This window comes from Labeo rohita, unplaced genomic scaffold (assembly GCF_022985175.1).
Source record: "Labeo rohita strain BAU-BD-2019 unplaced genomic scaffold, IGBB_LRoh.1.0 scaffold_292, whole genome shotgun sequence".
NCBI lineage: Eukaryota > Metazoa > Chordata > Actinopteri > Cypriniformes > Cyprinidae > Labeo > Labeo rohita.
In genome coordinates, this window is record NW_026129209.1 from 17392 (window position 1) to 33241 (window position 15850).

The window sequence follows — 15850 nt, forward strand, 5'->3', positions numbered from 1 at the left end:
ATACAGCCATGAGTCTTTTTGGGAAAGATGCAACAAGTTTTTCACACCTGGATTTGGGGATCCTCTGCCATTCCTCCTTGCAGATCCTCTCGAGTTCTGTCAGGCTGGATGGTAAACGTTGTTGGACAGCCATTTTTAGGTCTCTCCAGAGATGCTCAGTTGGGTTTAAGTCAGGGCTCTGGCTGGGCCATTCAAGAACAGTCACAGAGTTGTTGTGAAGCCACTACTTCATTATTTTAGCTGTGTGCTTAGGGTCACTGTCTTGTTGGAAGGTAAACCTTCGGCCCAGTCTGAGGTCCTGAGCACTCTGGAGAAGGTTTTCGTCCAGGATATCCCTGGACTTGGCCGCATTCATCTTTCCCTCGATTACAACCAGTCGTCCTGTCCCTGCAGCTGAAAAACACCCCCACAGCATGATGCTGCCACCACCATGCTTTACTGTTGGGACTGTATTGGACAGGTGATGAGCAGTGCCTGGTTTTCTCCACACATACCGCTTAGAATTAAGGCCAAAAAGTTCTATCTTGGTCTCATCAGACCAGAGAATCTTATTTCTCACCATCTTGGAGTCCTTCAGGTGTTTTTTAGCAAACTCCATGCAGGCTTTCATGTGTCTTGCACTGAGGAGAGGCTTCCGTCGGGGCACTCTGCCATAAAGCCCCGACTGGTGGAGGGCTGCAGTGATGGTTGACTTTCTACAACTTTCTCCCATCTCCCGACTGCATCTCTGGAGCTCAGCCACAGTGATCTTTGGGTTCTTCTTTACCTCTCTCACCAAGGCTCTTCTCCCCAAATAATAAAGTCTGGCCAGATGGCCAGCTCTAGGAAGGGTTCTGGTCGTCCCAAACGTCTTCCATTTAAGGATTATGGAGGCCCCTGTGCTCTTAGGAACCTTAAGTGCAGCAGAAATTTTTTTGTAACCTTGGTCAGATCTGTCTCTGAGCTCTTCAGGCAGTTCCTTTGACCTCATGATTCTCATTTGCTCTGACATGCACTGTGAGCTGTAAGGTCTTATATAGACAGGTGTGTGGCTTTCCTAATCAAGTCCAATCAGTATAATCAAACACAGCTGGACTCAAATGAAGGTGTAGAACCATCTCAAGGATGATCAGAAGAAATGGACAGCACCTGAGTTATATATATGAGTGTCACAGCAAAGGGTCTGAATACTTAGGACCATGTGATATTTCATTTTTTCTTTTTTAATAAATCTGCAAAAATGTCAACAATTCTGTGTTTTTCTGTCAATATGGGGTGCTGTGTGTACATTAATGAGGAAAAAAAAAATAACTTACATGATTTTAGCAAATGGCTGCAATATAACAAAGAGTGAAAAATTTAAGGGGGTCTGAATACTTTCCGTACCCACTGTATATCAAAATCAACACTCAACAAATTATGGCATGTTTATGCAAAACAAGTGATAATTGACATCAACGATCAGACTGATTAATAACCTCTTCCGTAGCCGCTGCAGATGGTGCCGATATACTTGGGATCCAGCGGATGTCAAAAAGTAAGATGAAATTCTCATAGATTTTAATGTAAATCAGTAAGACCTTTATAACATAGCAGATACAGACATAAAATGACGTAAATATCAGTGGTCACTCTTTAAATAGATCCCTGTAGGTTTTTGACATAGAAAGCAAATAAGCCAGAACGAAAAAATTAAATAGAAGTTTATTTAACAAAGTCCTTACACCACATCTTATTATAAAATGTATTTGAACTGTTGCTGTTGCTCAGCGAGGCTTGAAGAGCAGAATATATTTGCTGCCAACAGTGAAGCAGACATAACAGCCCCAACTCACACGACTACCAAAACTCCCCACAACAACAATTTCAGGTAGGATACTTTCTGTCAAATTCCTATAAGGAAGGACACAGTATTAAAGTTCCACTTTAAAAAAAAAAAAAAAAAAAAAAAAAAAAGGTGTAAAAAATTACACTTATTCAAGCCCCCCAATAATCAGAAATGGACAAATTGTTCCCAATATCTAAAAAAATCACATACTTACTATATAGCAAGTGTAAAACAGTATGTGACAAAAGAAGTGTGTCCGAATTCACAATACTTATAAAAGAGTAGGCAAAATGTACCCGGATGATCTACTATATCCAGTGTGATTCTGAAGTATGCATAGGATGGACACTTTACTATCCCACCCTTACGAAAATTAACCATGGTTAAAACCATGGTTACTATAGTTAAACCATGGTATCTACAAATTAGCCATGTATTCTTATTGTTAAAGATCCAATCTTTGCATGCCTGCACATTAAACACTTCAGCTGTCTTTAAATAATGACTTTAACAAACAATATTATCTCCATTATCAATAACTGTCATGGACACTGCTAACATAAATAACATTTTGTTGGTCTTGTTGGCTTATGTTAAACACCTTCTCTCAGATCTGTTTTCTGTTATTGTACAGATCACATCTCCAAACAGAGCTGTTTTAGATGGTCTTTTTTGATATTTACAGTTTTCAGTAGGCCTATTTATGTATCCTGTTCATATGAAGGCTATATAATAGGTATGTGGAATACACTAGGCCATAGGCAGAGTTTCACATTTATGGGTGGGTGGGCACCCACTGGCAGAGGAGTCCCCAACAGAATTATATATATATATATATATATATAACATATATTTATGTAACATAACTTATGTAACATATTCTACATTCAAATACATTTAGAATTAACAATGACTGCTGTACAAAGAAAAAAACAAAAAACAAAAAAAAACATAACTTTACCTAATGCAGAGAACAGGCTTACTGCCATAGTTGGCGTTCTGCAACACCGGTTACGTCACTTGCCCACCGTGGCACCGACCACCACAGTCGTTTTGATTTTTTTTATAGTAATAAAATATTACTTAGTTCAGTTGGAGAAAAAACACTACAAATGACACTGAACCCGGTTGCTCAATGCAGAGTGCCGAACGACAGTCGCATCGCAGATCAGATTTTATTTATCAGCGAGCAGAGTGACAAACTGACCGACAAGAAGGTCAGGGTATATTCTGGCAAACCGTTTGCCAATCACGTTTCGCAATCGGCAAAGCAGATCATAGCACACGCCGTTTACCAACACACGATGGATAACTCGCAAAGCAAAACGTTCCTGCCTGTTTTCCTAGCACATCACTATCAGTACACATTAAAAGCAAGAGGCTCCAGACGTAAGAAGCGGGGCAACCGTTTAAAATTTTCAAATTAAAAGTTTGTTTAAACGAAACATTTACTGTGTAAGCATAAAATAATCAGTGTTAAAGTAGAGCGCATTAGTACGGTGACCGGGAGGGGACACCTTCGGTTCACTTAAGTTTGTCGTGGCCACGACATATCAACTCGTGGGAACGTCATATTATGTCGTGGCCACGAGATCATTTTGTCAAGGTAACGACATCCTCATGTCGTGGCCACGAGATGCTATGATGAGGGAACGACATCCATTTCTCGTGGCCACGTCTTATTATGTTGAGGAAACGACATGTGCTTCTCGTGGCCACGAGTTTAATGCGTAAACAAACCTGCGTGACCATAGTAACCCGGGATTATCAGAGATAGATTTATTACCATTTTATTTTGAATTAAGGAATTATTATATTACTTATTATAGAAATTAATACAATATTAAATGATAATATTATGCGATGCTGTCTATGCGAATGTTGTCTGTGCCCGATGTAGACAGCATTCAAAAGAAGTTGATCATTAATAAATATTACATAAAGTATATCAAATAGTCCTACAAACATTTCATGCATTCCACAGTCTTGTAAATCCATTAACTGATCCTCTTTTTTTTCTGTAATATTTGTATCATTCCTTTATATTCGTTTTTTTTTTTTTTTTTTTTTTTTTTTTTTTTTTTTTTTTACCTTAATTTCGATCTCTTTACTTAAATGCTCGACATGCCAGTACAATTTTGAATATGCTATATTGGGATTTTTACTGGAATGCAGTTTAACGGTTGAATTTGACATATATTCTAATTTATTTCGTCTAATTAATAGACTAGCCTATATATTGACGTAGTTTCATTTGTAAATCATTTATCGTCACACACAGGCATAAATACAATCAAAACTTCTGTCAAAACTTTATTGGCATAATGGTTATGGTTAGGCTATTATTATTTTAATAACTGGTTAAGGCTAATTTTATTAATGCTTGACAATTATGCCAATAAAGTTTTGACTTTATGATTGTATTTATGCCGGTGTGTGACGATAAATGAGTGTTTTCATTTACAAATTAAACTACGTGAATGATTCATTCCTCAGTAAAACACTAGTCTAATAATTAGACGAAACAAAATAAAATATAATTCAACCTTTAAACTGCATTCCAGTAAAAATCCCAGTCATATAACATATGTCGAGCATTTACAGTATTTACATATATAACGTTAAGTAAAGAGATGGAACATAAACGAAAATAAAATAATAGGCTAATAATAATAATAATACTGAAAAACGATCAGTTAATAGAAGGTTGGATAAAAATATCTTGTAGGCCTATTTTATTTGATGTACTTTGGGTAATATTTATTAATGATAAACTTCTTTCGAAATTAATATAATAATTTCTTAATTCAAAATAAAATATTAATAAACGTAAACGACAATTATGCCAATAAAGTTTTGACAGAAGTTTTGATTGTATTTATGCCTCTGTGTGACGATAAATGATAATATTATGCGATGCTGTCTATGCGAATGTTGTCTGTGCCCGATGTAGACAGCATTCAAAAGAAGTTGATCATGAATAAATATGACATAAAGTATATCAAATAGGCCTACATTTTACATCAACATTTTATGCATCCCACAGTCTTTTAAGTCCATTAACTGATCCTCTTTTTTTCTGTAATATTTGTATCATTCCTTTATATTCGTTTTTTTTTTTTTTTTTTTTACCTTAATTTCGATCTCTTTACTTAAATGCTCGACATGCCAGTACAATTTTGAATATGCTATATTGGGATTTTTACTGGAATGCAGTTTAACGGTTGAATTTGACATAAAAATATAGCCACTTATAAGTCACTTATAATTTATTATTAGCCTATTATTATTATTATGGTTAGGCTATTATTATTTTAATAACTGGTTAGGGCTAATTTTATTAATGCTTGACAATTATGCCAATAAAGTTTTGACTTTATGATTGTATTTATGCGTGTTTTCATTTACAAATTAAACTACGTGAATGATTCATTCCTCAGTGAAACACTATAATTAGACGAAACAAAATAAAATAATTCAACCTTTAAACTGCATTCCAGTAAAAGTCCCAGTCATATAACATATGTGGAGCATTTACAGTATTTACATATATAACGTTAAGTAAAGAGATGGAACATAAACGAAAATAAAATAATAGGCTAATAATAATAATAATAATAATAATACTGAAAAAACGATCAGTTAATAGAATGTTGGATAAAAATATCTTGTAGGCCTATTTTATTTGATGTACTTTGGGTAATATTTATTAATGATAAACTTCTTTCGAATGCATCGTGCACAGACAACATTCACATAGACAGCATCCCCTGTTGTTAATATAATCATTTAATAATGTATTCACTTCTATAATAATTAATATAATAATTCCTTAATTCAAAATAAAATGGTAATAAATCTATCTCTGATAATCCCAGGTTACTATGGTCACGCAGATTTGTTTATGCATTAAACTCGTGGCCCGGAGAAGCGCATGTCGTTTCCTCAACATAATAAGACGTGGCCACGAGAAATGGATGTAGTTCCCTCCATAGACATATACAGAGAGTAGACGCCGCATCGACCGATACTCCCTACTGGGGCTGACGAGACGTGGGGCCGCCATCTTGGACCGGTCACCCGCTCCACTCAGTGTAATCTGTTTGGCAGGTGTAATGAGCTGTCAACGCATTTAATTAATCATACCTCACGGAATACCGAACTGATTTTCACGCGGTTTTTTTGCTGCAAAGGTCATAAATGTAGCTGTGATACATGACACATGGTTTGGCGTATTTTAATATTGATAGTGAGCTTAACAGTAATATAATGAATATCTCCGTTCCTGTGATAGTATTGGGTCTTTTAAGAGGGTCTAAAGACTTACAACATGGACTTAGTTCATTAAGCACTTCTAATGCGTTATGGTTTGTATAGTTTTATTCTATTTTCATTTGGCTGTTTATTAATTTGACATTGTTGTTCATTACTGATATTCTCCTTAATGTAGTCTTACCATGCTGTTATTATATTTTGCTTGAATTGACATTGTTTATTATTGCTGTTTTCCCTCATTTTCATTGTTTATTTCATTATGCTATTGACTGAATTGACGTTGTTCATTTTTGCTATTCTCCTTATTAGCTATAATCCGACCAACATCTCAATCTGTTCCCTGTTAAATTTAAGTATTATATTGTTTTGTATTTATGTCACTTTGGACAAAAGCGCAACCATAACCATATGAGGTGTAGGCTATGATAGGAATTTTGCAAATCACACACTATAAATATGATAGAGAAGCAGAAACAGATAGTGACAGTAAAGGTATTTTAATAAGTTGAAGAAACACTATATGAATATTACATTAGAGTCTACTTGGAGTATTTCATTCTCTCTCGCTCACACACACACACACACACACACACACTAAAAGCCCTGCTTTCGATGGTCCGCCGATTGGAGCTGGAATATCCTACACAGTGTTCAGGCATGTTCTCTCACTTCTGCTGCTGCTACGCGATGTAATCAATTCCAGAGTATGCCCGGTCCAAGATGGCGGCCGCATTTCTCGTTTCCAGCAGCCAATGCGGCGTCTATGTCTATTATGTCTATGGTTCCCTCATCATAGCATCTCGTGGCCACGACATAATATGACGTTCCCACGAGTTGATATGTCGTGGCCACGACAAACTTAAGTGAACCGAAGGTGTCCCCTCCCGGTCACCGTACTAATGCGCTCTACTTTAACACTGATTATTTTATGCTTACACAGTAAATGTTTCATTTAAACAAACTTTTAATTTGAAAATTTTAAACGGTTGCCCCGCCTCTTACGTCTCGAGCCTCTTGCTTTCAATGTGTACTGATAGTGATGTGCTGGGAAAACAGGCAGGAACGTTTTGCTTTGCGAGTTATCCATCGTGTGTTGGTAAACGGCGTGTGCTATGATCTGCTTTGCCGATTGCGAAACGTGATTGGCAAACGGTTTGCCAGAATATACCCTGACCCAAGAAGAGTGAGGTCAGACGAGACAGACAAGACGATGGTGGAAGTTTGGCAATGTTTTTTATTTTGAAAAGCCTGTTGACTTTTGCCGTTTATATGGTGGTTTTCGAAGGTTTTTTTTTTTTTTTTTTTTTTTTTTTTTGAACATTCGTTTCTTATTTATTTGGTTTTACAGTGTTTGCTGATTTTTACTTTGTGTAATTTCTTCTTATTTGTTTTGCTATAAACGTTCTACGTTTCTTATATTTATTTGGTTCCACAGTGTTTACCGATTTTCAGTTTTGTATACTAGGCTATTTAAAATGTATGTATGCCTAGCCTACGTTACTTGTTATTTTATATTAATTAGCATGGTGTAAGCTATTTTTATTCGTTTTGTTAATAAAAGTTCCATGATCAATTTAAATGCTAAGTGAGTTTAACGTTGTATTTTATTGTTGCTTGAATGGGATTCAAGCAATTGATGCCGAATTGCAGCTAATTTAAAAGTGAAAGTAAAATGTGCACTGCGCATTTACAAGCTATTTAAAAGCGAAGGAAAGCGAGTGAAAAGAGGGAAATTGAAGATATGTGACACTGAAGTTCTCTACTTCCAGTTTTCTACTTTTTAACCAGTGTTTGGGGGGTTCCCGGACCTCCCATAAGCATTAAGGGACCCCCCATAACACCCAAAAAGATATACTTGGGGGGTCCCCTGGTTTTTCGATAAAACTATAATACTTAAAACATAAAACTAATGAAAATGAAATCAAAAGATTGGATTGCTGTATTAAATTTTATTTTTACACGTTTTTACAGCGTTGCGCATTATAACCAATTACACAGGACTCAGTTGAGTTTAGAATGCAGTGGCCAATCAGAGGCGTTCAGAATAGTCCTTGCTGAAACCTGGAGTTTTGTTCAGATTGAACTGGCGAATTCCCTGATCATAAGCGATTTTCACCAAAATTCAATCATATCATTTTCAGACTGTGCTGACAAAATGTTCTGGATTTCGTGTTGATAAATAACTGTTTTCGTACAGCGCTGCTACTAATTTTTGGCTTAATGCCAAAATTACTCCTAGGCTGTATCTCTGTAAAGCTTTGACATAATGAGACACCAAACTTGGTGCGTGTCATTGTCACCTCACACAGAACACATCACATCAATTTAAAAACAGCACCACCTATTGGTCAAAAGTGATAAGCCATTAAATTATATTATTATTGGTTGTATTTATGATTTTTCAGCCATTTCAACTGATATCATCCTAAAATGGCTTTAATTACTTGTTGTAGTCGGTCTGTTGCTCCTTGCTATGTTTAGCTCCTCATTCTGCCTCTTTAGTGCTTGGCCCCGCAATTGCTACTTGCAGCTATATGTCTTCTTCTTCTTCTTCTTCTTCTTCTTCCGCTCTTGAGTCTATAGCAAGCCATAGAACCGTTTGCGGAAAAGTTGTGAATTTCTTAGTGAAATCTTCGGCACCATGCCCTGACAGTACTCAAAAAGTTTGGGGGCAGCTCCACCTTGTGGCCAAAAGTTATAAAGGAATTTACAAAAATGCTAATAACTTTTGCTTATATTAGCCTATTGTAATAAAACTGATGACAATAGATTCCTTGGATCATGCCGAGAACATTGATACCCATTTGTAATGCCAAGCCAGCAGAGGGAGCCATCTCCCGAATACTGACTGCACGCTCCCTCTGCTGCTTCTACTGTCACTTCCTGTTTGGCAGTATTTAAGGACTCACCATGTGCTCACTCACTGCGAAGTATTGCCAGTTTACCTGCCTTACCGAGCGTTTTCTGATTATCCTGATTTGCTTACACGTGTATGTTTCTGCTTTGTTTTCTGACTGCCGTTTTCTTGGATTTCCCCTATTGGATTGTTTGCCTGTGTGGACTGCTATTACGGTTTGACTATATTGCCTGGTTTATCACTACGTTTACGGATTACCCCTGGACTGTTGAAAGATTGGACTGCTTTCTGGTTACCGACCCACTGCCTGGCTACACGTGTATGTTTTCTGTTGTTTGCAATAAACTTCCGCAAATGGATTCTAACGCCGCCTCAGCGTCATCGTTACACCATTATGCCAATATTGGCCAAACATCCTGTCCGCCATTTTGATTAATGTTGAAAACCTACTTTTTCGAACTCCTCCTAGACCATTAGTCCGATCTTCACCAAATTTGACTCAGATCATCTTCAGACCTTGCTGACAAAAAGTTATGAATTTCGTGTCGATATACGAAACGGTTTCCATTTAGCGCATCAACGAATTTGCTGGAAAGATGTCAAACTACATCTGAGGCTGTATCTCTTCAAACCTTTGACATATTGACACCAAAGTCATTGTCACTTCACATTAACCACGCCACATCAATTTGGTAACGGCGCCACCTATTGGTCAGAAGTAATACACCATTCATTAAACATTAATAATGAAATTTCCAAAAATGCTAATAACTTCTGATTGCATTAGCCTATTGTAATAAAACTGGTCTCCAAATATTCCTTGGGTCATGCCGACAACATACATACCAATTATACCACAGTTGGCCAAACTTTCTTTCCGCCATTTTGATTAATGTACAAAAACTACTTATTCAAACTCCTCCTAGACTGCTGGTCTGATTTTCACCAAATTTGACTCAAATCATCTTCAGACTGTGCTTACACTGAGTTATGAATTTTGTGTCGATACAAAAAACAGCGCCACTATACATGACTCTCAGATTGTATCTCTGTGAAGCTGTCACATACTGACACCAAACTTTGTGTGTGTCATTGTCACCTCACACAGAACACATCACATCAATTTGAAAACAGCACCACCTATTGGTCAAAAGGGATAAACCATTAAATGATATGATTAGTTGTTGTATTTATGATTTTTCAGCCATTTCAACTAATATCATCCTAAAGTGGCTTTAAACTGAAATTAATTTACCCAAAACGTAGGCTACTTATTCTATGCAGTAAAATAAAAAGATAATATAAATAAAATGAAAAAAATATGACTTCTTAGATTTTTTTTCATAGCTCAGACAAAATCATGATTGGCTCTCGTCTGGGGGGGGGCAGTGCTTGAACGTGGTATGGAGGGTCAGAGAGCTCTTGAATTTAAGCAGAAATATCTTAAAGTGCCCCTATTATGGATTATAAAAGGTTCATATTTTGGTTTTGGGAGTCCCCAACAACAAGTTGACATGCATGCAAGGTCAAAAAACACATTTATTGTCTTATAATATGCATTTATTTTTACCTTATTTGCTCAACGACTCCCAAACATTTCGTTAAAACGAATCATTTGTCCAAACCACTCCTTTGCGTGACAATAATCTGCGGTGATTGGTCCGATGATCCAGTTTTTTGTGATTGGTTTAATGTTACTGCGTGCAGCGAATTTCAAACACAGAACGCCCATCACTGTTACTCTAGCCTACAGCTCAGTGGTAAACAACAACACCCAAATAGCCATAGTATATGCGTCAACCCAACACAGAAACGTATTGATAAAGCACTGCAGCTTGTACACCAACGTATTGTTCTATTCTTTATCAGAACTTCAAGTAATAACAACGACAAACATTCACTATTCATCGACACATTTCTAGACAATAGCGAGTGAACAGATAAAGCTGTCAGCCGGTTAGCCAGAGACCTATGAGCTGCGCGGAGTAAACACAACACACACAACTAAATACGTATTTTACATGATACAGAGTAACGTTACATGAGAGCAACAACTTTTAAAAGATTACTCCACTTTCCTAATAAAAATGTCCTGATAATTTACTCACCCCCATGAGCGATATAAGACGATTTTGAACAATCGCTAGAAAATACAACCATCAATTATTAATCACACTTACAGTTAGAGGTTCAGAGGAGCAAGCCGGTCCACAGATCCCATCAGAAAATATGTTTTTCCAGTATCAGAACAACTCGTCAGCAGAGTAGTCTAATACCCAAACCCTGTTAACAGGAGGTCTTGTCTGGTACCCAAAATACCCAAAACACTATTACTGCCAGCCAAGAAGTTGACTGAGGAAAAAGCCAATAAAAAGAAGAGCAGAAGCAGTAGACGAAGTATGATGATAAAAAGGAGCAGAGTTTATTGAACAGTCTTAGTTGCGTATGTCTCAATGCTCAGACTCCGTCTGAAGAACACAAATCCAACAAGTATTGTTATACCAAACTGATTCACAACAACATTCCATAAACCTTTAGTTTCCATAAACATTCCCTTGTATCTCTTATTCATGAAGACAAACAGCCCTTGAAACTACAGTCATAAGACTAAACAACAATGGGAAAAAAAAATATATAAAAACAACTATAATTTAATATAAATTACTAATCAATTAATGAATCAATAAAATGAATATATAAACAGGGCTGCCAACTTTTGAGTTCAGCCTAGAGTGAGATTTTGGGGGCGGGGCTTTGTTATGGGGGATGGGGCTTGTGGAGGGGCGTGGCTTGGTGTGGAAAAAATACAAACACAAAATCATTGCATTAGCAGAAGTTGTGATTGATATATAAATAAAATCATTTAAATATGGGATGTCATTGACTTGACATTCTGTTCTTAGAAAACAATAATTAACATTAACTACTAGGCATATCCAGATATTTGTCATGTTTTTTTATGATAAAGTTATGTAAAATAACTGCTCAGTGCTGCAAAACAAACAACTCTGCTAATGCTAACTTAATTCTATATAAACTATAACAGCATATTAGCTACTAGCCTAAACTGGACGGAGACACGGGGCGCCCTGTAACTCACTGACCTGCCTGCGTTCACAATTCACACGGTGCAGATGGGAGGGAGAACGGCTGACTACACAGTTTATGGGAATAAATTGTGTATTTCCCTCACAATTGTCACAAAAAAACTCACTACACTGTCTGTCTGGTCTCTCTGCGCGCTGCTTTGCGAGATCATGCGGCGCGATTTTTTTTTCTCACTGCTGCACAAGTCTGCGTGAGAAAAGGGGGGGTGTGGCGTGAGAGCGTGAGAATTGGGTCAGTTGCGTGAGTCTCACGCTGAATGCGTGAGAGTTGGCAGCCCTGAATTATAAATGAATATAATGATTATTATAAATGATTATATGAATGAAGAATAAATGAAGAATATATAAAAAGAAAGCAAAACACAACACAAATGTATGGTTTCTCTGAGGCAAAACACACACAGTCTGCATTTGAGGATCATCAGATCCTTCACTGACCACAGAGAGATACACAGCAGCATGTGAGAGACCTGGGTGCAAAACTCCAGAGACTCTCACAGTGTGGGGGTTCTTCTGAATACAGAAGTATTGTTTTGTCACTTCGCTTATATACCCAGACTAAAACAAACAAAACTTCCAATCAGTTGTAAAAACATAAAGACTTTTTGGTTTGTCAGGAGATCTTGCGACCCAGGGTCACACCTGGCTGGAGATTCTCACCCAACCCTATAAGGGGAAAACACACCCCTCAGCAGCAAAACATGATTCTACAAAAGTTTTCAGTCTTCCTCATAATATAAGTGACTGCTGTGAAATTGAGACCATTTTACCAATCGAGCACAGACCTTTAGAATGATACCAACATATTCACAAGATATGCAAGACATTCTTGCTTTGGTGCAAGAAGAGTGAGATGCAGGGAGGGGAGAGGAGTCGGAGGAAGGGAGTCGTAAATGATCAAACGAGTGTTGTTTGCTCTCTTTGGAGATCTGTTCTCCAGATTAGTTTTATTGTTTTGTCGCATAGCATCTGTTTTTGTCAGAGTTCCTTGACCATAAATTCATGAGGAAATAATTACTTCATAATCTTTTTCACGTCCAGTGCCACAATGTTAGCACTCTGTTACCATCTGTTGCCATTTCCCATCTGTTTGCCCATGGGTGTGCTGGTCAGAAAACAAGGTGTGTTCAGGCGCATTGTTGGCACAGTGCTATTTTGAAAACTAAAACCTGGTCTTAAGTGAGCGGCGCAGTATTTTTACATTTATTTAAAGATGCACGTGTGTGCTCTCTGCTTACAGCACACAAACATGCCAAATATTAAAAATGATAGGATTACAATGTAAAAGATTATTATTGTGTACATAAAGATAAAAATGTGTACTCTACACATTTAATGTGGAGTAACTGCTAACTTATCTCACTACATGTTCCAAGTACACTGTAAAAAAAAAAATTCCGTAAAAAAACGGAAAAAGTACTGGCAGCTCATTACCTGGACTTTGTACCGTAAATTTACAGTCTGTTAATTTACAGTCTGCCACCGGTAAAAAAAAAAACAAGACTTTTTCTGTTTTAATGGTATATCCAGCACAATATACAAATTTGAACATGGTTTATTTTTACTTCATGTAAACATTCTTAAATGTGCATTCAATGGCTTTTGTTTGCCTTAAGTGGGTTAGGACTAAACAACATCAAATACTCAATTCATTTAACAATGTGTCAACTCAGGCAAAATGGCTGTATTGTAAAAGACAGTTTAGCTTTAAACAGTAACAGACAGAATTTAAAAAAAAAAAAAAAAAGAAAAGAAAACATGAGCATCTGTACAATACAGGTGTTGTACTAAAAAGTGGTCACAAAATTTAAATGTCACAATGAGAAACAGTCAAGATTCAAAACTTTTTTTTCTTATAAGAGAAAACAATATTGTTTAGAGGGATAGTTCACACAAAAAAATGTTAATTCAGTCAATTACTCATACCATTCCAAACCCATAAGACTTTCACTCATTTTTAGAACACAAATTAAGAGTATTTTTAGTTAAATCTGGGTACTTTCTGTCCCTCTATTGATTGTCTATGCAACTACCATTTTCAAGGTCCAGAAAGGTATAAAGTATGTGACTCCAGTGGCTTGACAACAGAATTTTGAAGTTCATTATAACAGAAATATCATCGAAGTGATGCAATTCATTATAGGGGATGTATTATTTACCATTTAACTGCATGTTTAATGCAAGTGCCATTTTTTTTCAATTTAAAAACTCAAATATTACATGGATTTTTGAAATTGTTCATGCAAGAGTCTTGGAGGAATGCACAGCCATTTGGTTGCCTTCATCTCAAACCACGTTCAGGATTTCTTCACAGGAAAATTCTGAAAGAAATGGATATGACAAAAAAAAAAGAAATGAATTAAACTGAACTACAGTGTAATATGCAGGTTGGAGTGGAAAAGTAGTCATACAGTATTTTAAGTTCATTAAATCAACTGCAATCCAATCAATCAACTTTCCAATTGTTTACACATTGCTTAACTTACATTTTCAATAGTCTCCATTTGCATCGTTCATATGAGCTTGTCCTAAAATATACTTCATTATTTTCAACTAAATAAACAGCAACACGACCAAATGCTTCATACACTTTATAACATACGTGTTGCTTACTTCTGTACGAACTCCAGAGTAAGTGCCGCCTCCTCTGGGTATTTTGTAGCTCACAACCGCAACAGGAAAGATGATTTGTTCATTAACTTCTCAAACAACAGCAATCTTGAACTGCCCATCACCTTAAACAAAAAAGACATTACAAAGTGACCATATACATAATGACAAGCATCTTTGAACACATTTGAAGGCGTGTTCAGCAAACAACTTCACATTGCTGTAAAAGTCAACAGAATAAATGACTCAAAGACTCAATTTCTTTTCAATATTGAACACTAATGTTAAATGAAATAGAATACAAACCCACCTGGTTGCCTTCATCTCAACCCTCATTTAGGATTTCTTCACAGGAAAACTCTAAAAGAAATGGATAATGATAAAAATAAAATGATTGAAACTGAACTACAGAGTAACATGCAGGCTGGAGATGGAAAATTAATCATACAGTATTTTAAGTTCATTAAAATAACTGCTAACCCTAATACTTGTCAATTAAAATATTTATTTATAAATTGCTTAACTTACATTTCCAATAGTCTCCATTTACATCTGTCTTATGAGCTTGTCAGATCATCTGTGTCTTACAATATACTTCATTATTTTCAATTAAATAAACAGATACACATTTCATAACATACGTGTTGCTTACTTCTGTATGAACTCCAATGTAAGTGCCGCCTCTTCTGGGTATTTGTAGCTCACAACCTCAACAGTGGTCATTAACTTCTTGAACGACAGCAATCTTGAACTGCCCATCACCTTAAACACAAAAGACATTACAGAATTACCATATACATAATGACAAGCAGTTTGAACACACCTTATGCACACCAGGATAATAACATGCAAAAGTAATCAATCCAATCATTTTGGTAAGGTTAGCACGTTGTGACGTGGCTTCCGACGCATCAGACAGCAAACAACTTCACATTGTTGTGAAAGTCAACAGAATAAATTACTCAATAACGATTTTCTTTCTGATACTTAACACTAATGTTAAATAAAACTGTTAACAAAACAGAATACAAACCCATGATAAGAATGCAGGTGTGCTTGAGATTCACCGTACAGCAGCAATCACGTCCTGTCGTTAGAAAAGAAAACGAAAGAAACACAACGGTCATTTTGACATAATGTCGTGTGCATTTGTCCATTAAAGTGATAAAGATAACTCGAGGAGCTAACGTTACC

The 15850-nt window shown here is 36.4% G+C and overlaps 1 long non-coding RNA gene across 1 annotated transcript; it reads right to left on the reverse strand.

Moving 5' to 3' along the window:
- Nucleotides 1–13757: 13757 nt before the first annotated feature.
- LOC127160142 (uncharacterized) lies at nt 13758–15733 on the reverse strand. The gene is made up of 4 exons (XR_007826651.1): nt 15690–15733; nt 15309–15418; nt 14967–15014; nt 13758–14367 (listed from the first exon to the last, which is right to left on the reverse strand). It is a non-coding gene; the product is annotated as an uncharacterized LOC127160142 (long non-coding RNA).
- Nucleotides 15734–15850: the final 117 nt, after the last annotated feature.